Raw genomic sequence first — 22,720 nt, 5'->3', positions numbered from 1 at the left:
AAAGAACATTTTGGCTGTTTTAGTTTTAAATACGAGGTACACTTAAGTTCTTATGATTCAACCTAAAATAATAGAAAGTTTTTAATCTATGATATTAATTTTAACTTTTAAAGTATTTCATGTTAAACTTCAAGGCAGGAATTGTTTAATAAAAACCAACTAATAGAAGGAAAGGTATTCTTCACTGGGCACGAGGATATTTGGATCTCTTTTCCCAAGCTTTTTAAAATCCCCCTAGGTCTATATTTTTCAATCTTAGAATTTTAAATCTGCTTGCTGTTGATGGTAAAGAAAATAGGAAAATTAAAATCAAAGGTTATTTCTGTTTACTTCCTGTACCTTGTCAAATGTTTCTAAAATTGATCGAAAACAAACCGTTGTAATTTTATAAATTGAAAAAAGAGTTGTATTCCAAGATATAGCCTAGTAGGATAAGCTGAAATAGGAAGTTTAAAAACAGCTGTCTGGGAGAGTGGGAGATGGTGATGCTGTCCATCTGCTTCTTGCTTAAAGCTTTAACTACCATCCTATTAGAATATACCTGAGAGTCTGGGAAGTCAGTGTATTTGCTTCTGTGGTTGTAGTTCTCCACCCACCTGTGATCTGAAGAATTACACCTTAGGTTTTTATAAGGTAAAGGCTCTACAATTTAGACATTTAGAAGGGACTTCTTTGAAAACTAGGAAGAAGTTTGGCAAAGTATACCAGGTATTGGTCTGAGTTAACCAATGGTAGTTTATTAGAAAGCTAGTCTGAATTTATGTATTCTTGATAAATACAAATTTTGACAGAAATTCTCCACTTTTGACGGATGTGGTAATAGAGGTTGAGGATTTTATAGCCAGATATGCTGCAGGTAATCAGGTGTTAGTTCTAGCTTAATAATTAGCTTAATTTAGTATTAGCTGTCTTTTTCTGTCGTACTTTTTACCCATGCTCTTAATCATCTTCCATCCTTGAGTGTGTTCTGCTGGTGAGATGCAGTACTAATGGTGCAAAGGCAGACAGCAGGAGAGTTGCAGAAGTGGTATTGTATATTTTACACACGTCAGAAGACTAGTCACCTTAATACTGAGTAATTGACTATGATTGACAACAGGGAATGAGCAGCCCTCTCACTTCCTGGAACCTTGAGAGGTGAATTCCATACATTACCACCGGTGTTCAGAAGGATCACCTTTTTCTGACCTGGGGGCACTGGCTCCTAACCTTTTAGAATTCCTGAGGGAGGAAGCTGTCTAGTTACATGATTAGTTAGCACATTTGTGGACCTTTAGCTTTCAGTAGAATTGCTCGAAAGCTGTCTTAGGAAGTAATGCCTTTGGTTAATTTGAAATCTCATGCATCAGCCGTATTGCTAGTGTTTTCCAAAACACTGGGGGATTTTTGCAGACAGCATTTTCAGGAGCTGATTTGAAAGTAATAAGCCAAACTGGCAGGGAGGGAAGATTCTTCCTTCACCTCAGGGTTACTTTACTCTGGAGTGCCCTGTCTTCACAAATCCAGGGGACACACAACACATTAGTAGCCATAAGAGTGTCTGTTGTGTGTTATGCAGCCCAGAGTCTTCCACTGGTATATACCAAGTCCCCAAGTTAGATATTTCTCTTTTTTTTTTTTTTTTTTTTGAGACAGAGTCTCGCTCTGTCGCCCGGGCTGGAGTGCAGTGGCCGGATCTCACGGATCTCAGCTCACTGCAAGCTCCACCTCCCGGGTTTATGCCATTCTCCTGCCTCAGCCTCCCGAGTAGCTGGGACTACAGGCGCCCGCCACCTCGCCGGCTAGTTTTTTGTATTTTTTAGTAGAGACGGGGTTTCACCATGTTAGCCAGGATGGTCTTGATCTCCTGACCTCGTGATCCGCCCGTCTCGGCCTCCCAAAGTGCTGGGATTACAGGCTTGAGCCACCGCGCCCGGCCGATATTTCTCTTTTAAACAGAATTTTGCCTTCATATTTAAAATAAAAATTATCTTCCTTAGTTGGCTTTTTTTTTTCTTTTTTTTGAGACAGAGTTTTGCTCTTGTCGCCCAGGCTGGAGTGCAGTGGCATGATCTCAGCTCACTGCAGCCTCAGCCTCTTGAGTAGCTGGGATTACAGGTGCCTGCCACCACACCCAACTAATTTTTGTATTTTTGGTAGAGACTGGGTTTCACCATGTTGGCCAGGCTGGTCTCGAACTCCTGACCTCAGGTGATCCTCCCACCTTGGCCTCCCAAAGTGCTGGGATTACAGGCGGGAGCCACCATGCCCGACCAGTTGGCTTTTAAACCTCAGCTATTAATTTGCAAGTATATTTGGTTTATGAACAACAGCAGCAACAATAACAATGTCTGATAATTTTCTCTTTTTCTCTAGGTTTAAAACAGAGGCAACAGTTAAAACTATACTTTTAATAAAAAGTGCAGCTTCTCAGTTATACTCCATCATGTATTCCCTTTTTCTCCTAATAGAATGTGTTTGTTATTCGTCCTGTTCTGAGAGTGGCTCCTTAATTGATTTTATATCATCAGTTAGTAGTATTATATATAATTAAGGCAATCAATAGCGAGATTTTTAACATCTCATCTTGACATAGATTTTGTCTCCTTTATCTGCAGTTTTTGTTTGTTTGTTTTTTGTTTGTTTGTTTTTTGAGATGGAGTCTCACTCTGTGGCCCAGGCTGGAGTGCAGTGGCGTGATCTCAGCTCACTGCAAGCTCCGCCTCTCGGGTTCACGCCATTCTCCTGCCTCAGCCTCCCGAGTAGCTGGGACTACAGGCGCCCGCCACCACGCCCAGCTAATTTTTTGTATTTTTAGTAGAGATGGGATGTTGTCACTGTGTTAGCCAGGATGGTCTCGATCTCCTGACCTCATGATCCACCCGCCTCGGCCTCCCAAAGTGCTGGGATTACAGGCGTGAGCCACTGCACCCAGCTGTCTGCAGTTTTAATTCTAGACTGGTGAAAAGTATGCTGGTAACTACAGGATACCATTTGTTGAGTGTTCACTTCCTGTTAGAGACTATGCTCACCACTTTATGTACATATTTTCATTAAATGCTCAGAACAAGTATTTGGTTTTTCTCAGAATACTGGTATTTAACCTTATTCTCCTCGTTTTATACATAGGAAATTGAGGCTAGGAAGGGGCAAGCAAATTGCCCAGGGTCAAGCAGCTCCTGCGAGGTTGGAACCCAGGTCTGTCTGGTCCCTGCCCTCACCCTCTTCTTGTGCACTCATTTCTGCTGGGTTCCCCACACCCCCTGGTGCCTTGGCAGTCTCAGATCTTACCCACCTTGAATAAAGAATCAGGACTCCTGTTGCAGTCACTCCTCTACCTGAGAAGGAAGTAAAGGGAAATGAGATGAGGGCTGGCACGATTTCTATCCCAGCTTGTGGCAGACAACATGCTTTAATTCTGAAAGCAGCACCAATGCTCAGTTTGTTTGGAAAAGCCTCTCAAGAGTAATATTGTACTCAAGCACTGTGTTTACTAGTATGTGTTCATGTATGTATATATCACCTTGATGAGATTATATATATATATGTGCATAATATGTACTTGGTTATGTGTGTGTATATAATTATCTAAAATAATGCCTTAAGCATTAATGAAAGTTATTGTGGGTTCTGGAAAGTTGTTTAAATCAAGAGAAAGACAATAGTCACTGGAAGAAACAAATCTAAATTTGCTTCCTTTTTTCTCCCTCATCTTGGGGCAACTATGACTCCTAAAGTTTAGGATACGTACAATTATTTAATGTTTAAGCAAGAGATTCTATAAAGTATGACCACATTAACAAAAATGTAGTTTGAATTTTAAATTCACAGTGAGCGCATATCACCAAAAAGAATTCTATGAGTCCAAATAATACATTATTACTGACTTGACACTCAAGTTTTATATAGAAGTGACAACAAAGTCTCTGTTTAACTGATCCTGAGAGATACGGACAGTATAACTCTGCAAATGGGGAAACACAGTGTCAATTCAAACCCGAATAGTTTTTTTTTAATTTTAATATTATATTCCTTTAATAAATCAGATTAAGAATTTCCAACAACTCTCCCACAAATATTTAGAATTGCCACCCTGTGCAAGGCACTGGAGAGATGACAGTAAACAAGACCAGTATCACCACTGCCCACATGGAGCCCAAAGGAGTAGAGAGTAAGGAGACCCTGGGACAAGTACCCTGGGAGGAGCCTAGAGGTACTATGGGAGCCTGGGATAGAACATAACTCTGGCAGATTGGGGTGTTCAGGAACACTTTCTAAATGAAGTAAAGTATTAGACCTGAGGATGAGTGGGAATTAGCCAGTTGCAGGCAAGATGAAGAGGGCTGCAGGATAGGAATGGAATATATGAAGGTCCCCAGGGCAGCCAGAGGACTGAGCCAGAGTAGTAGTGCTGAGAAGAGGAAGTGGGCCACAGAAATGAAGCAGAGAAGGTGTCTGACCAGGTGTTTAGACTTTATCCTGAGATCATCAGGAACCATGGGAGGGTTTTAAGTTGCAGAAATAATATCAAATCTGCATTTTTGGATAAGACTAGAGTCTAGGATATGTGTTAGAAGGCTCGGCAGTGATCCAGATGAGAGGTGAGGATGGCCTAAATGCATAAAGGGGTAGTGAAGATAAAGAAAGTGAACAGATCCTTGAGATACTTAAAAACGGAATTTATAGAACTTTGTGAGCACTTAAAAATGGAGAGTGAGAGAGGAAATGGAGATAAAGAGGTTCTTGGGTTCCTGATTGGGTCACGGGTTTTCTGATGGTTGGAATCGTCAGGAAAAAGAGAGGAGTGGAGAGGGGTAATGGATGTGGTTTAGGATATGTGGCATTGGAGGAGAAAGATGTCCACGTGGAGGTCTCTTGTGAGCAGTTGGATGTATACAGCAAGCACTGCAAAGAGAGGTCTAGGCTAGAGATGCCCATCTTGAGGCCATCAAACTATGGAAATAAATAAGATCCCTTAGGGATGATGTGTCCTTTGAAAAGAGTCAAAGGCCTAGAAGCCCAAGGAACATCAACATTTACAGGATGTGCAGAGTAAGCAGCAACAGAGAAGGAGCAATCAGAGAGATGCAGAAAGAAAACTGGCAGAATGTGGCACTCGAGCATTTTTAGATCTTCAGTATTTGAAGGAGTGAGTCTTAGCAGTGTCAAATGCTGCTGAGAATCAGGATGAGGACTAAGAATTGTTCTGTGGATTTGGTAAGAAGCAGGTAGAAGATGACCCTTACTGGGGCCAATTCAGTGCAGTATTCAGGGTGGCAGCTGTATTGGAAGGGCACAGTATTGGTGGAGCTAAGGGAGGACACAGACAGTTCTTTCAAGAAGGTCACTGTGAATGAGGCCAGAGAGTTGGGGTGGTAGCTGCAGGATGACAGGGGGCAATGAGAAGGCTGAGTAAAGAAACAGAATACGTGCTGGGCACTGCTGAGCACACAGTCACAGCCGGCAGCTGGCCCCCTCTGCTCACTGGTTTGATTTTTCCTTTGTGGGATTCAACCACTCTGCCATATTTGGACAAGGCAGACATGTAGATTGACCTATCAAGGAAGACACAAGTTCCCAAGTACTTTTTTGAGAATCTGATACGAGAGATCATTTGTTAGTAAGAATGTAAATCCACTCAATTTGGGATCGGTGGGTGGAGGGGATGTTTATTACAAAAAGGGATCTCTCATGGATTTAGGTGAAGACCTCACAGAGCCTGGAATTACAAATGTGAAGGTCCCGGGAACCGAGACCGCTATTCCTCATTTCTTTTTTTTTTTTTTTTTTTTTTTTTTTGAGACGGAGTCTCGCTCTGCCGCCCAGGCTGGAGTGCAGTGGCCGGGTCTCAGCTCACTGCAAGCTCCGCCTCCTGGGTTTACGCCATTCTCCTGCCTCAGCCTCCCAAGCAGCTGGGACTACAGGCGCCCGCCATGTCGCCCGGCTAGTTTTTTGTATTTTTTAGTAGAGACGGGGTTTCACCATGTTAGCCAGGATGGTTTCGATCTCCTGACCTCGTGATCCGCCCGTCTCGGCCTCCCAAAGTGCTGGGATTACAGGCTTGAGCCACCGCGCCCGGCCCCTCATTTCTTATTCTGGGCTACCTAGTCTTTTATCTTCAGTCATACCTGCTTTATTCTTTCCTCTGCAGACAGGCTGTCTTATGAATCAGTCCTCAAGTTTACATGGCCAATAAGTTTAAGCACTAATAGACTTTATAATAAGCACCTCAGAGGCTCAATTCCAAATTCCCAGAGTGGAGAATCTGACCCAGCTTTAGTTAAGTGTCTAATCATCTATGGCCAGGGGGTGGAGTATTGATTTTTAGTGCAAATGTAGGCATGGCAGAGAGCCTCCTAAGTGACAGGAAGGAGAGGATTGCCTGGCTGCACAGAGGTTTTCTGGCATCTCTGCTGCATCCAGACATCTGCTTTGCTGTGTTTACCTTATTGGAGATTTCTCTGTTGTGGGCCCACTTGTCAGAGGCAAGTTGTCCAGGGTTCTGCTATATATTCGTCATGGAAGGTTTTACCTTATTGAAATGACAGTTCCCCAGCTTTAGCATTTTATGTTGTTCCATTAACTGTGATACAGACATGCCTGCAAAATATCAGTTCATGAACAAAACTTACTTTCCCTGAGATAGTAACCGTTTCACAGCCTCTCATATTGCTGCTTCATTATGCGATGAAGTGTGAACCCTTTAATGGTGACTAGTTAAAACACATACCTGCACACATCGAATCCAGAATTTGATTCCAAATTTACAAAATAATCAAGTCTTCTTTTGAAATCCTACCTATCAAGACCCAATTTAAATCTTCTTCATTCCATAAATTCTTGCCTGTTCTTATCCCCTGAACAGCAGAAAATTATTTTTCTCTGTTTTTATGGCTCACTTTGTTTTAACCTACTTACTATCTTAGTGTTAAAGGCAGCACACGCAAAGGCACTGAGATGAAAGAGCTTGTGGCTTTGCCGCTTATTAACAGTCCAACCCTGTGGAGGTATACAATGCATTTGAGCTTTATTTCTTTGTGAGAGTGATGATGATGCCTACCTTTCCTGGATGTGAGGAGCCAGCAGGTGAACGGATGCAAAACTATTTGCATGCTAGGAAACCTATGCAGATACTGATTACTTAAGGAAATAGTTTTGGGGTTTGAAGACCAGGTTTCTGAATCCCTGTCTGCCACTTGGTAATTCATGGTATGGCAGTGGGTGACTTACTGTTCTTCCTTGGGCATGTTGTGTGGTGTGTTTTCTTTTCATTCCTGTGACAAACTATCACAAACAGAGTGACTTAAAACAATCCGAATTAATATCTTACAGTTCTGTAGGTCAGAGTCAGAGTGGGCTTTTTGGTTTCTCTGCACTGAGTCTCATAAGGCCAAAAATGAGCTGTCAGCTGGCCCAGGCTCTTATCTGGCTCAGGGGAGAATCTGTTTTACAAGCTCATTTAGGTTGTTGGCAAAATTCAGTTCCTTGCCAACTATGGGACTAAGGTCCCCATTTCCTTGCCGTCAGCCAGGGGACTCTCAGTTTCTGAAGGCCACCTGCTTTCTTCATCACTTTGCTCCCTCCATTTTCTTTTCATTCATTCATTCATTTAGACAAGTAAAAATTATATATATTTATGGTGTACACATTTTGAAATATGTATCCATTGTGGAATGGCTAAATTCAGCTAATCACCATATCTGTTACCTCACATTCTTACCATTTCTTTTGGCGGGAGCACTTAAAATGTACTTTTTTGGCAGTTTTCAAGTGTACAGTACAGTGTTCTTAGCTATAGTCACCATGTTGTACTAGCATCTTAAAAATATGGAATGTAGCCCGGCCAACATGGTGAAACCCCATCTCTATTAAAAATTACAAAAATTAGCCAGACATGGTGGTGCACACCTGTCATCCAGCTCCTCGGGAGACTGAGGCAGGAGAATCACCTGAACCCAGGAGGCGGAGATTGCAGTGAGCCAAGATCGAGCCACTGCACTCCAGCCTGGGTGACAGAGCAAGATCCTGTCTCAAAAAAGAAAAAAAAAAAATACGGAGTGCTTCATAAACTTGCACATGATCCTTGCAGAGGGGCCATGCTAATCTTCTCTGTGTTGTTCCAGTGTTCATACAACTTGCCAAAGCAAGAACTGAACGCTCCCTCCTTTTTCAAACCTGCAACATCACATGGAGTCCTTTTCAGCTGGATCTCTGACTTTGCTGTGATTTATGTTCAACAAACATAAACTGTTACCCAAGAGATATTTTGTGCCTCAGGTTGCTGGTAGGAGTAATGCAAATCAAAAGAAGCTCGGTTGGTAGTCGTACAGTAGTTCCTTTGTATAGCAACTTTTAGTACATGCAAATAAACAGAGAAGGCAAGCAAACATGCCAGCTCCACATGTAAGGAGTACTGATAAATAGGAAGAATATTCCATTTTTTGCTTAGGACTTTTGTTGAAGCCTTTGACAAGCTATGTTATTTCAATTCCATTATTGTTCGTATTCTGGGCTCAATAGGGGTACTTAAAGCACCCAGTGTTGTAAGACTACTGAAAATTCACACACCCCCATCCCCGGAGACAGAGTCTTGCTCTGTCACCCAGGTTGGAGTGCAGTGGTGCAATCTCAACTTGCTGTAACCGCCGCCTCCTGGGTTGAAGCGATTCTCCTGCCTCAGCCTCCTGAGTAGCTGCGATTACAGGTGCATGCCACCACACCTGGCTAATTTTTGTATTTTTACTAGAGATATGGCTTCACCATATTAGCCAGGCTGGTCTCAAACTTCCGACCTCAAGTGATCCGCCTACCTCGGCCTCCCAAAGTGCTGGGATACAGCTGTGAGCCACCATGTCTGGCCAGACGACTGAAAATCTTGAATGAAAAATAATTCTAATTTTTGTTTATTCACCCTGCATCTTAGCAGGTATAGTGTAAAAGTTAGGAGCAAAAACTCTAGAGCCAAACTCCCTGATTCTGATTTCTCTCTCTTTCATGTGTCCAGTGACCTTGGGCAAGTTACTTACCCTCCCTGTACTTCAGTTTTGTCACCTGTTAAATGAAGGTAAATATAGGCCTAACTTTGTGGAGTTATTATTGAGGATTAAATTAAATGTGTTGATATATGTAAAGTGTCTGGAATTGTAACTAGTACATAGTGCTGTGTGAGTCCTGGGATTATTATTCTAATTGAACAATGTGCTTTAACCATTGGCTCTGAATTAAGGCTGTTTTACTCCCCAGGGTACATTTGCCAGTGTCTGGAGATAAGCGTTGTTACATCTGACAGGGTGAGATACAGACATCTAGTGTGTACAGGCCAGGGATACCACTCTGAGTCCAAAAATGCACAGGGCTGCCTCCCCAACCCCCAAACACAGAGTTATCCATCCCGAATGTCAGTAGTGTCAAGATTAAAAGCCCCTGTTGGGGCTTTTATGTTTTTAGTAACAACTTCATTTACAAATAAAATATTCATGTATCATGAGTGACTTTTAACAGTGAGGAAATTCATGACTGACAGCTATAGGGCTGGCTCTGAGTTCTACAGGAAAGTGAAAAGTAGAAAATAATTGTTCTGGTGATTATAAAAACAGGTATCACAGGAAAAGAGTGTGCTTAACTTCTAGAATATATAATTAAGGGTAAGAAATACTCTGGTCTTGTGAATCATTGAATGGGAGTTCTCATTTTCTAATTTTCCAGTGAGGTTCTTCTGGAGATGATAAGGAATGAAATTACAGGTGACCCTTGAACAATGCAGGGATTGGGGCACCAACCGCTCATGCAGTTGAAAACCTGCGTATGACTTTCAGTTCCCCCCCAAACTTAACTACCAATAGCCTACTGCTGACCGGAAGCCTTACTCACTAAACATAAACAGTCAGTTAACATGTATTTTGTATGTTATGTGTATGATATACTGTGTTGTTATGACAAAGTAAGCTATAGAAAAGAAAATGTTATTTTGAAAATCATGAGAAAATATATTTATTCATCAGGTGGAAGTGAGTCATCATAAAGGTCTTCATTCCTTGTTGTCTTCGTGTTGAGTAGGCTGAGGAGCAGGAAGAGGAGAGGTGTTCATGCTGCCTCAGGCAGAGGTGGAAGAAAATCCAAGTATAAGCAGACTCCCAAGTTCAAACCCATGTTGTTCAAGGGTCAGCTGTACTTGGATTTGGAAACTTGCTGTTACTGTGTGTGTTAGAATACAGTGAGAGTTAAGATAAATATGCATTACAGTTGCTTATGTGGAATTTACCTATACTGTAGTAGCAGTAAATTTTGCAAGGCCCCAAATGTTTTTGCCACTGTTATTTTTATTTCTGAATATGATACAAGGCGTATGTGTTTGCTCTCTTCACTCCTTCTGATCCCATAGGAATATTGAATAATTTAGAATTTAGGGTATTCTTCAACTACTTATTTCTCTACCACCTCTTCTATCAATTTCAGCTATTTGATTTGTCTGTACAAGATTCTGTAGGACTGTCTGAGACTCTATTCATTCTCGTGGTTACAGAATTTGTCCTTTTGATGATAGGTCACTTAATCATCAACACTTGCATGACCACAGAGTGCAGAAGCTGATTAGACTGACATCCTGGATCATGTAGGAAGGAACCTGGGCACATTCCCATACCTTCCACTCTGTTAACCTACTTGGAGAAACTGAGAATCACAAGACACAAACACAAATAACCTGCAGTTCATCATTAAGATTAAGCAGAATACTGACATGTTAGTCATCAACTAAGTGCTAAAAATACTTGATAATTGATTACATGATACAATTGCTAAGTATTAGTAAAAATATATGAGATTGTGATCATATTAGAAATACATTTGTCTCATGGTATTTAACAAATTTGTGGCTTACATCATTATGACAAAAGGAAGGTGTTAATTGCAGCGAGGATGGTAACCACTCTATCCTTTTTGGATCATTGTATTACAACTTTGAATCTATACGCATAAAGAGAAACACCCTGACTCCTTATTTAAAAGGAAGAAACAAAACCTTTTTGAGTCAGATTATATCTGCCATATTTTTAATTAGGGCTAGAACCTGGGAAAAGCAGTTTACAGCAGAACTACATTTTATAATGCGATCTTTTGTTCAGTTTGACTAGTTTGTTTTTCTGACACTCTCTAAAGTGGTGTAACAGTGATAACTACTTCTTCACAGACTTTGTGATTAAGAGAGATGAGCCTTAAATATAATTGGCATCTTTCAAGGGTTTGGGCAAAGTCCAGCCAGTGTCCTGTGATGTCAGGGTATTAGAACAGAGAACCTCTTCTGTCAGCCACCACCTTGCTGTGGGCTCAGTTGCCTGCTTGAGCACCACATCAAAGACCCAGCCACATAGCAGTTGAAAACTAGTTAAAGCCTTCCTTCTACTTTGAAATGATTGTTACCCAAACCTTAGTTTGCTGCTTCCTGATTCAGAGCCTTATGCTGAAGACATTTTTGGAAAAAACTCAACAGCTTTATCAGTGAAATATGGGGAAATACCTAAGCCGAAATGGAACCAGAATGACAACACTTAGCCCGGGAGGTTGAGGCTGTGGTGAGCTGAGATCATGCCACTGTACTCCAGCCTGGGAGACAGAGCAAGATCCTGTCTCAAAAAAAAAAAAAAAAAAAAAATGCAGGCCATGTATTCAGTCCACTAGATTTCACAACCGTGGTTCTTTGTCATCAATAATTAGTTGATCTGGGGAAGAGAGACTTAGATTACAGTGAATCAGTGTCTACGTATATTATAGAATTTCTGTAAGCAGGCCTGGCTGAGTAGCAAATAGCACACACAGGGCCATGTTTCTTGCCTCATTTCGGTGTACATAGTGACATTTTATTGTGGTAGTCTGGACCAGTGAGTAGAGGGTCCCAAAGACTTGAGATCATCCTAGGAAGACAATTCCTTTACAAAACATGGTTACCATTAGTTCTGAGAATAGAATTGAGATCTGAGTCTGGATTCCAAAGAATACTGGCAAGGCATATCATAGTAGTGATTAGTCTAAGCTGAGCAGGGCCCAGTACCCAGAGAGTCAAGCCTGGGAGAAGAAAAAAAGCTGAAATGGAACCAGAATGACAGCACTTAGTAATGTGGATAAGATCATCACAGATATACAGCTGTACACCAGTGAACTCCTCGTGAACAGGAATTGAATGCAGTGTAGGCCATGTAGCTGTAGGTGCTCAAGATGATTGTGGAAGGAATGAATGGTTCTGCCTGGCACAAAGGAACACGGGAATGGCTTTTGGTCTGGAGAGTCCAGTACTAGGACAGCTTCCACCCTGCTGCCCCACTGAATCTCTTGGGGAATTTGCTTTCTGCCTGGCTGAGGAAGGTGTGATCTGCTTCCTTCTCTGTGAGTTCTACAGGAGTGGGCCACTGTTAGGGAGGGCTGCGGCCCCTGGAACATTTTTACCATGCTCAAAGTAAACATTTGCAGGGTCAGGGGCGGTGGCTCATGCCTGTAATCCCAGCACTTTGGGAGACTGAGGTGAGCAGATCCCTGGAGGTTAGGAGTTCAAGACCAGCCTGGCCAACATGGCAAAATCCCGTCTCTACTAAAAATTAGCGAGGCATGGTGGTACGTGCCTGTAGTCCCACCTACTAGGGAGACGGAGGCAGAAGAATCACTTGAGTCCGGGAGGTTGAGGCTGTGGTGAGCTGAGATCGTGCCACTGTACTCCAGCCTGGGAGACAGAGCAAGATCCTGTCTCAAAAAAAAAAAAAAAAAAAAAAAAATACAGGCCATGTATTCAGTCCACTAGATTTCACGACCTTGGTTCTTTGTCAGTAAAATTCAAAGATGAGTAGTTAGTTGTTGGGAGGGTGACCTTCTGAGACAGGACCAAGGAAGCAGGCAAGAGGGACAGATCCTTCATAAATCCTGACAGAGTATCCTGTAGAAGGTAAAATATCCTTCTGGTTTGGAGGAGCATTTTAAACAAGGATATTTTAAATCAAGTTAGAGAGTCCTAAGCCAAGGACAGCATTTTATATTCAGTACTGGGAAGGTATTTTCTGTCAACAGTAGAAGGTCATACTTCTCTGTTTGGAACAACAGCCTTGTTTCCAGAAATGAAGAATGTGGAATTCTAATATTGTTCAAACATTGAAAAGAAAACAGTGTGAGAGTCAGTTTATATGGAAATCGATAGTAGAAGATCACAAGTATATGCCCTATTTTAAATAAGATTTCATGTAGTTACAGTAAAACTTTAGGGAGAAAGTTGTATTCTTTCATGTATACATATTTGAGGGTCAGAAATTTTACATTTGAGAAAGAGATATTGTAATTCAACTATGATACCCTGTAAAATTAGGTAAAAATTAAACATTTCAAATAGTATTATCAGTTTTACTGACTAGAAGCATAGTATTTAATACAAATACTATTATAAAATATTTTTTAACAAGAGCCCCTTTTCACAAAACTAAAGCTGTTTAATGTTATTAACAGAGTGGTATATAATAATTATTGGGGTAATTCAGTTTTTACTAGCACTATGAATAAATTGTATTACAGAAGATACTTTAATATTTGAGGTTTATACCAAAGTATATAATATAGCCTTCTTTGATAACAATATTTACTTGAATAATTTATTTGGTTTTGATCACATATTTTACTTTTTTCAAACAAGGTGGAGAAAAACTCCTCAAATTATTCTATGATGTTGCTATTTTCCGAGTGAATCCCAGAACCCTGACCACATACCTCTGTTTTTTTGTTTTTAACCATTTGTGCCTTCCCCCAAGCCCACATTAGTCTTTAAAACTTAATCAGAGGAGTTGGCTACTGTAATTTTTTTGGTAAATCATACTATTTATTATTACACAATTGTCACTGTCAAACCTTTAGAGAAGTTTCAGCTACCAAATAATATGAAAAATACTGCAGAGAAAAAATTCTGTTTTCTCAAGTTGGAGCAATGGTACATAGCCCAGTTTTGAGCTGATCACTCTAGTTTTAAACAAACAACCAAAGGATAACTACTTAAATGCTAAATGCCTTAGTGATTGGTGGTAGTTCAAACTTTAGTTTGAACTTTAAACATAACTGGCTGACCCCTCCTTAAGAGAAGATACTGGCCGGGCGCAGTGGCTCATGCCTGTAATCCCAGCACTTTGGGAGGCCAAGGCGGGTGGATCACGAGGTCAGGAGTTTGAGACCAGCCTGGCCAACAGAGTGAAACCTCGTCTCTACTAAAAATATGAAAAATTAGCCAGGCGTGATGGCAAGCAACTGAAGTCCCAGCTACTTGGGAGGCTGAAGCAGGAGAATCGCTTGAACCCAGGAGACAGAGGTTGCAGTAAGCCAAGATTACGCCACTCAACTCCACCCTGGGGAACACAGCAAGACTCTGTCTCTTAAAAGAAAAAAAAAAAAAAAGATACCACCGCAGTTCTCCTGGCAGAAAAACCACTGCGACAGCATATGTGCACGTGACACACCTTTGTTCAAGGCAGAAGGAAGAAGGAAAGCAAAGATACCCATTGACCTTGACAAATGTCCCATTGGCTGGAACTTTGACCAGTAGCCACTTCTAGCTGTGAAGAGTCTGAGAAAGAACATTAGGTCTTTACAGTTGTCAGTTTCAGCAAGAAGCAAAGGAAAAAGAGGTTTGCTTGTGGGGTAAATATATCTATATTATCTGCAGTAGGTCTAATAGATACTCATATTTTTATTGTTTTGCAGCTTTGTGTAGTCTTTTGGAATAATAAAACAATTTCACCTCTGCTGACAAACTTGACATTCCTTTTACTTCTTAAATTTATGGAGGTCTTTGCCCGATTTTTAAGCCGTAAAATAGCTGAAGAAAATTGGAAGTCATTGCATTCAAAGCTCATATTAAGTAATGCAGTCTATTTTAACAGGTTGCCGAATCGGGCATATATTGCTGGCCACTTGCCATCCAGCAACAATAGAATGAATGATGATGATGAAGATGAATTTTTTTTTTTTTAACCATTTTGGAGAAAAAAATCAGGTTCTATCAGATTTTAAAACCCTATCAGAAGGGTTAGAGTAATGTGTTTGCAGGCCCAGGAAGTATTTGCCATCACTTACAAAATACCTCAGATGATCTTCAGTTCATAGAAAATATGATTTTAGGGTGGTAATGATACAGGCATATCAGATGTTAGTGCTTGCCTTAAAGATGGTACTGTATCACATATAGTCTAAAATAATTATTTGCCGTTTTTAGTGATAATCTTAGTAACATAGAAGTCTAGATGAAACCATAGAAGAGAGCTTTGAAAAATAATCTGTATCTCAGTACTTTTTCTCTGCATGTGTTTAATAAGAAATCTGATACTGCCATTTAGGGGCAATGTTTAGAGTATTACTGACATTCAAGCTAGAATATTGAGCAATGTGTGTCTTTTCAGTAACACAAAATGAAATTATTAGAGTATTCTTTTGGTGATGAAATACAGTCCTCGATGAAACCAAGACTCATGGTAATGAAAGAACCATGTAGGATGCCCAAGTAGAGGGGAACAGAAATCTTTCAAAGCAAGGAACTTCAGCTATTAAAACGTATGTAAAGCAAAGTTCTGTTTCAGTATATGTCAGGTAGCTTTTCCCTACAGGGTACCAGAAGTAAGAGATACTCATATTTTCACTTTCTTAACATAGCAGTACATTTAATGCTTTCCCTGCGTCTGCAAGGTTTTCAAAAAAAGAAATAATAGGAAGTTGGTTTTGCATGTCATGTTTCTGAAAGCCTCACTCTTAAACATAATGTAAATTTTTCCAGAATAATGAGATAGGTAACAGAAACATGCAAAGATGTATATCAACAGCACATGAGTAACACTTTATTTGGAAGGCAAGTTTCCCCCAGATTGCATGGGTCACACATTTGGCTCAGGACAGTGTACAAGGTAATATATCTTAGGCTTCAGACTCAGTGTGAGTTCATAACCAACCTCCATTGCTAAGATCTGATGTTGGGAAAATTACTTAACCTCTTGATTTCTTCATCTGTGCAGTGGGACTCTCACTGGGGAGACTACCTTCCTTGCAGAGTTGTTGTAAGGGATGAGCGGAGAAATGCTTTACATACTTCCTGATGTGTAAATGTTCAGTAAATGCTATTTCTATGACAAGGATGATGATAAGAAAATACCTTTTTGGGACATACCAATTATAGATTTTAAGTCTTGTAGAATCACTAGTTGCTACTCCAAGATTATCCTTAGGAACCAGCATTTCTGGTAGTATTACATTTCGTAAGTAAAGTCCTTTTATACATTTTTATTATTGTTACGCCCAGATAATAATTTGTAAAACTGTTATCAGCAGTATAAAAGGATTACTTTCAGAATTTACAAGATCATGGATTCTAGATGACAATGGATATTCCACTTATTAATAATGGACAGTTTTAAGGACAGTTACTTCAGAAGGTTTTGTTTCGTTTTGTTTTGTCAACAAATTTTCCTATAATATGTGGCATTTTATGGCCAATCTATTTTTTATGAATTCTACCTTCAAATAATAATAACTTAGAGAATTGCAATTCATAATCCTTTAATTAAGAAAATAGTGATTTCTGGCCTTAATTTGAAAAGGAAATGCTTATACTGTGCAACTCTCTTCTTTAACAGCTTTATTCATAATTGCCAAAACTTGGAAGCAACCAAGATGTTCCTCAATAGGTAAATAGATAATTAAACTGCACTATATCCAGACAATGGAGTATTATTCAGCACTGAAAAGAAATATTATTCAACACTAAAAAGAAATGCGCAATCAAGCAATAAAAGGCATGGAGGTACCTTAAATGCATGTTACTAAGTGAAAGAAGTAACATGGCTACAATGTAAGGCTACATGTTTTATGATTCCAATTATATGATATTTTGGATGAAACAAAACTATGCAGATAGTAAATTACTGGGGATTGGGGAGAGTTAGGGATGAATAGGTAACAAAGAGGATTTTCGTGGCAGTGAAAATACTCTGTATTATACTATAGTGGTAAATACATGCCGTTATACATTGTCAAAACCACTGAAATATGCAACACTAAGAGTGAGCCTTAATGTAAGTCATGGACTTACATTTTTTTACATTTGGGTACTAATGATGTGTCAGTGTAGGAATCGTGCATAATGTTGATAGTGAGGAGGCTGTGCCTTTGGGGGACAGAGGATATATGGGAACTTTGTACCTTCTACTCAGTTTTGCTGTGCATCTGAAACTTCTGTTTTAAAAAAAAGTCTGTTTTAGAAAACATACACACACAAAAGAAAGGAAAAAGGGGAAATACTTGTGCCCTGCAATTCTCCTCTTGACAACTGAAGAATGGGGCTTGACTCTCTGGGAATAGCTTGTTTCCAAAAAAAAAAAAAAGAAGAAGAATAAAAGAATGTAATTTAAAAAGGTAACTATATCAGACTTTGCTCATTTTAATGAAATTCAAGCTAATTCATTTTTATCGATCACTAAATAATTAGTAACTTTATTAACTACTAGTAATACTAGTGATAGCCTCATAGTATTTTGTTTAAAAAAGGAATCTAAAGGGAAAAAAAGTTTAGTCTTTGTAAGGTTGACAAATCTGTAAACAAATCTTTTAAAGATAGCACATTTCAATTTGTAAAATCATTTTGTCACTACTGCAAAAATTAAAATGTAGTGAAGATTTGAAGTTGTAGAATGATAAATGTGTGAGTTAGAATGTTTGGGCTTACCTTTTTATTACAAGTATTTAAAAAAACCTTTTGAGATTAGACACTACATGAAAATAGTATTTGTTTTCTATGGAATACTTTTTTAGCTCCCTTCAGGATATTAAGGAAGCATCTGTGATATCCCAGCAAAGAATACCTTTTTTGCTGGGCACGGTGGCTCACTCCTGTAATCCCAGCACTTTGGGAGGCAAAAGCGGGGAGATCACCTGAGCTCAGGAGGTTGAGACCAGCCTGGCTAACATAGCGAAACCCCTTCTCTACTAAAAATACAAAAATTAGCCAGACATCTGTAATTCCAGCTACTCAGTAGGCTGAGGCAGGAGAATTGCTTGAACCCAGGAGCGGGGGAGATTGCAGTGAGCCAAGATCACGCCACTGCATTCCAGCCTGGGCGACCAGAGTGAAACTCCATCTCAGAACACACACACACACACACACACACACACACACAACGAATACCTTTTTCTCTTAATCACTAAAGATCTATAGTTGCTGATGCTTCCCGTGTTGGGAAAGCCCTATAAGATCTTGGCCTGGGGACCAAGTGAGGAAGATCACCTGTCACCACAGGCCTGCAAGGGGTCACTTGCTGGCCTCACATTGACCACAGAGGTCTTAGCAAGGCTAATCTAATGAATTCAGAGTTTCTGTGTTAATTAAAAATCAGCCAAATAAACAGACCAAAAACCCTGAGGTTAAACCTTTAAACGCGAAGTGACGACTTCTGAACTCAATGACAGCTTCTGCCTGGAGACCATAGTCATTAACCACAAGACAGATACTTCTGATGAGGAAATAACTGCAAATGGTAGACCCTTAGCTGATGCCAAACTATTCTATGTAAGGAAAGTGTTCTCGGCAATAGTGCTTCTTTCCAAAAAGGAATGGACTAGATATTCACATATGAATGAGCCCTTTTCTGACCTCTAACTTTTGAGTTGCTAAATTATTATCCCTTAGAATGTTTTAGAGAAATGGACTATATTTTGGTCAAGTATTTCTTTTTTCTTTTTTTTCCCCCCTGTACCCTCTTCCATTTGGTAACAGCACAAGAGTTTTATAAAATAATGTCAAAATTTGGCCATAAAAAAAGAGAACCATTAAATGCATATGATCCAATTTTTTGAGCTAGAGCTAGAAACACTGGCTTTTCCTTAGGAGAACAAGATACTACTTAGAAACAGAGCAATCTGTCCTCTACAAGTAGTGATTACTAGAATTCTCATTTTTTAAAACAGGCTTTATCAGGCATTCTGACTCTTTTTCTAAAGAAATTGCTGTTGCTAACCACGCTTTCATTTCACTGGGGAATTAATGCTCAGTGGCGCATTAGAATTCATGCAATAGCATTAAATAATTACTGTTTCTTTATATATCTCTTGCCAACTTAGAAGTACATTAAAATTGGCTGTAGGAGAATTTGGGACACCTCACTCTGAAGAAAATCCCCATCCATATATATATATTCTCCACTCAGCGAATAAGAGGCAACCTTGAGTACCTGGCAACAAACGAATTGCACACATAGCAACAAGAAAAGTCGAGTAATATAGAAAGAGGAAAGAGAAGCTGGTCTACATTAGCTCCCGTGGTGGTAGTAAACCTCAGAAAATATCAGATCTGTAGACAGCAGCTTGGCATGAGACAGGAATTCATGGTTTTCCATAAATCTAGTGACAGGCCAGGTCGGGTAGGGCAACACCATCTTGTCTGCCCAAGTAGCATACAGGGCAGGAAGAGAAAAGTTAGGTACAGAGCTGGAGTCGAGAGCCAAAGTGGAGGAGGAGGAAGGCTGGGAGAGTTGAAGGATGTAGGGCAGGCAAGGAAAGGTGGTATTGTGAGGGTCTTCAGTTGAGCCAGCTCCCAAGCCTGATTCGGTGTGTCATTTGGTGCCACACCTGGCCACAGCTGCTTAGACCCCAGCGAGGGCTGCCCTCTGTGTGTGGAGCAGCAGAAGGGCTCAGAGGCCTCAAATGACTGTCTGAGGTTTGCAAGCAGCAAAAAGTGAGGGCTCTGTTCAGTGTATAGTGGAGAAAATCAGAATGAGAGAGTTCCCAGCCTTGCTCTTCTCTACACTACCTTGGGCCTTAGCTTCATCTGTAAAAACAGGGATAATAATACCCCAGAGAGGGTGTTGTAAGGATTGGATGTGTTAAATTATATCGAATTCCCTTCACAGTGCACTGTGGTAGCTGTTTGACAAAGTTAATTCATTTCCTCCTTTACAGCCTTGGACTCCATAACCCATAGTGACGACAGCTCCTACAGTTTCATTTGTAGAACAAAATAATACTTTCTAAAATGTGAAACTACTACTCATCCAGTGAAAGAATTAAGAAACTTACACATAATGCTTTATATACCTCAGATCTCAAAGACTTGCTAATTTGTGGCAAAGAGAAAGCACATATGGTGCTACCAGAGAAGGGCAGCCTATGCTAAAAGTGAAATAGAAGCTCCTCGCTGAGCTATGGGAACCAGGGCTGGTGGGAAGCCACATGCCCACAGACCTAAAAACAGAGTGGTTAGTTCTAGCCGTGTGCCTGTAAAGTAGGGGTTGCAGTGCAAACTGCTGGGCTGTGGGCTAATTGTGGCTCACAGATTTTTTTTTTCAACCCTTAGCCAGTGTAGTATATTTTTTTTTTAAATGGCTTTAGTCGAGGGCTTGACTCTCGTTTATTCATTTCTAGTTACCCTAGACCTGGTGGTTCTGTTCCTGTCTGGCCCTTCAAATGTTCTGACCCCTTTTTTGAGCCCACCACAGAGCAGGGGCACAAACCAGAGAGCAGATGGTGGACTCAGAACTGGGGACTGAATGTATCCTATCCCTTTGTCCTAGGGTTGCCAGGTGAAATATAGCACTTTTAGTTAAATTTGAATGTCAGATAAACAATTTTTTTTTTTTTTTTTTTTTTTTTTTTTTTTTTTTTTTTTTTAGTGTAAGCAGGTTCTCTGTAATATTTCCATTTCCTAAATCTGGCAGTGCCGCTTTATTCCCACTTATAATTCTCATCCTCGCAACCGTAGGTACTAAGTAGTAATTATCATTGTAACATTGAGGTAAAGAATCTTGAAAATAGAACACCTTAGCAGCCTTTGGGACAGAGAGAGGGGATGCATCTATTTCAGCATTTGAAATAGCATGTGAATGAGTGTTTGAATTTGATATGGGGTAAAATTGGAAACTATCACAGCTAGAGGGCTTTTTTTTTTCACGTACTGGGTGATGACAGCTAGAAGGTGACTGGAGGTGGCCCTCGCTCACTGAAGAATCATGTGAGGACAAGGATCATTCCTAAGACTGTCTTGGGTGGCATCTTGATACCTGTTACATGAGAGGCTGTTAAATACTTCCAGATGTAATTGTGGTAGACTCCAGGCAGCAGTTTTTGTGAAGGCGGAGTCACATCAGGCTCTGCACTGTCACCTGTTGGTGACGTTGGCCTCTTTTCTTTCCTATCCCGGAACTGTTCTGCCCACTCTTAGTTCAGCTAAAGTTCAAAGCATCAAAGGAAGGAGAACTTCCTTCCTAAGTTCTCCCTTATCTCTGTTTAACCACCTGAAGCCTAGGAGGACTCTGAGGAGGTGGCGTGCGTGGATAAAGGTCAGCCAGGTTCATTGAGTGTCTTCTAGTCAGGTGCCCTGTCACACCTGATCTCCTCACTGTGTGTAAGGGAGATAATATTTATTTTTTTAATAAGCTTTATTTTCTGAGCAGTTTTAGGCTCATAGCAAAATTGAGCAGAAAGTATGGAGAGTTCCCATATACCCCCTGTCCTCACACAGGCACAACCTCCCAATTTCAGCACCTCAACCCACACTGGTGCATTTGTTAAAATGGGTTATTCTTTTTTAAAGGTGAGAGAACTAAGGGGTAGAAGGGCAGACCCTGAGGCAGCCGGCTTCAGGCTTATCCACTGTGACCTGCTCTGCCATGTGCCTGTGACCTGCCTCAGTATCCGGTCACTCGCTGCCCAGTGGTCCTTCTGGCCCTCCAGATCTTCATTCTCATAAAGAAATGTCAGTGGTGGGGATAGCATTAGATAAGCAGAGGAAGGGTGGTTAGATTGCTGTCTTTTGTTCATCCATGAAGAAATTCTCTTCCAAGGGGTAAGTGAAGGTTTGGAGAAATTGTGAATTAATTTCCTCCAATTTGCTTTTTATCTATGTCCCTCCCTTCTGTTTTCCAATTCCACCAAAGATTGAAAGAAATAAGGTTGATTCAGTGACCCTAAAAATATTTTATCTGAAAGTTCTAGAAGTTACTTTTATATGACAGCCAAGTAATTTTAAGCAAAGTTTGATGGAAATTGCTGTCAGGCTTTTAAAGTCACTGTTTTTCAAAGCATCAATGCTAAGTGTAGTTTTAAGAGAAATGGCACATCACTTTCAGGTTTAACAATCAGTGAGTTAGAGTGCTCTTCCACCTCAGACCTTGCCTAAACCAGGTACAGCCCCTTGTGTCCCCAAGAACAGCAGGGACATGATTATCACTGGACCACAGAGCTTCTTCCCTTTCATGACAAACAGCAGACTGTTATATAAATGAGCCAAAGATGGCCTCTGTCTGTTGGTCTCTAGGTTATTTCCTCACTGCAGGTTGAGACTCATTAACTCAAGAGCCCACCAACACCAAACTAATTTTTATACATCGAATTATTTTTAAAATAGCCCAAACAAGCAGAGTTTTAGCTATTTAGAGCCTGCCTTACACATTCTGTGAAACCTCACCTAGCATCTGTTGGCCATTGATAAGATAGAGCTTTGTGGTTTTAAGACACTGAGCTGCTACTGCCCTTCAAAGTTCTCTGACACAGAGATACTCCACCATGCTGTGAAGTGACATCACTTAGTCCTAAGCCCTCATTCTAATGCACCTCTCCCTTGGGAGTTCCTTCGCCCTCCTCCCTTTCTGCATGGCGACCTGCTCACCGTATGCCTCTGGATGCCCTCGCATGCAACCCTGTACAAAGCACTAGTCATTAAAGCTTGTTGTTTGTTAACTGCCTCTGTGGT

The 22,720-nt window shown here is 40.5% G+C and overlaps 1 protein-coding gene and 1 non-coding gene across 4 annotated transcripts in view; one reads left to right on the top strand and one right to left on the bottom strand.

The window, feature by feature from the left end:
* MAN1A1 (mannosidase alpha class 1A member 1) overlaps positions 1-22,720 on the top strand; it is a 167,756-nt gene that overhangs the window by 16,183 nt on the left and 128,853 nt on the right. The gene's annotated exons all lie outside the window — the stretch shown is intronic.
* LOC117098121 lies at positions 8,026-8,127 on the bottom strand. Its single transcript, XR_004443184.1, has one exon. It is a non-coding gene; the product is annotated as a U6 spliceosomal RNA (small nuclear RNA).

This window comes from Trachypithecus francoisi, unplaced genomic scaffold (assembly GCF_009764315.1).
Source record: "Trachypithecus francoisi isolate TF-2019V2 unplaced genomic scaffold, Tfra_2.0 Lachesis_group15, whole genome shotgun sequence".
NCBI classification, from domain to species: domain Eukaryota; kingdom Metazoa; phylum Chordata; class Mammalia; order Primates; family Cercopithecidae; genus Trachypithecus; species Trachypithecus francoisi.
The sequence above is the reverse complement of the archived record's forward strand: the minus strand, read 5'-3'. Positions and strand labels throughout refer to the sequence as shown.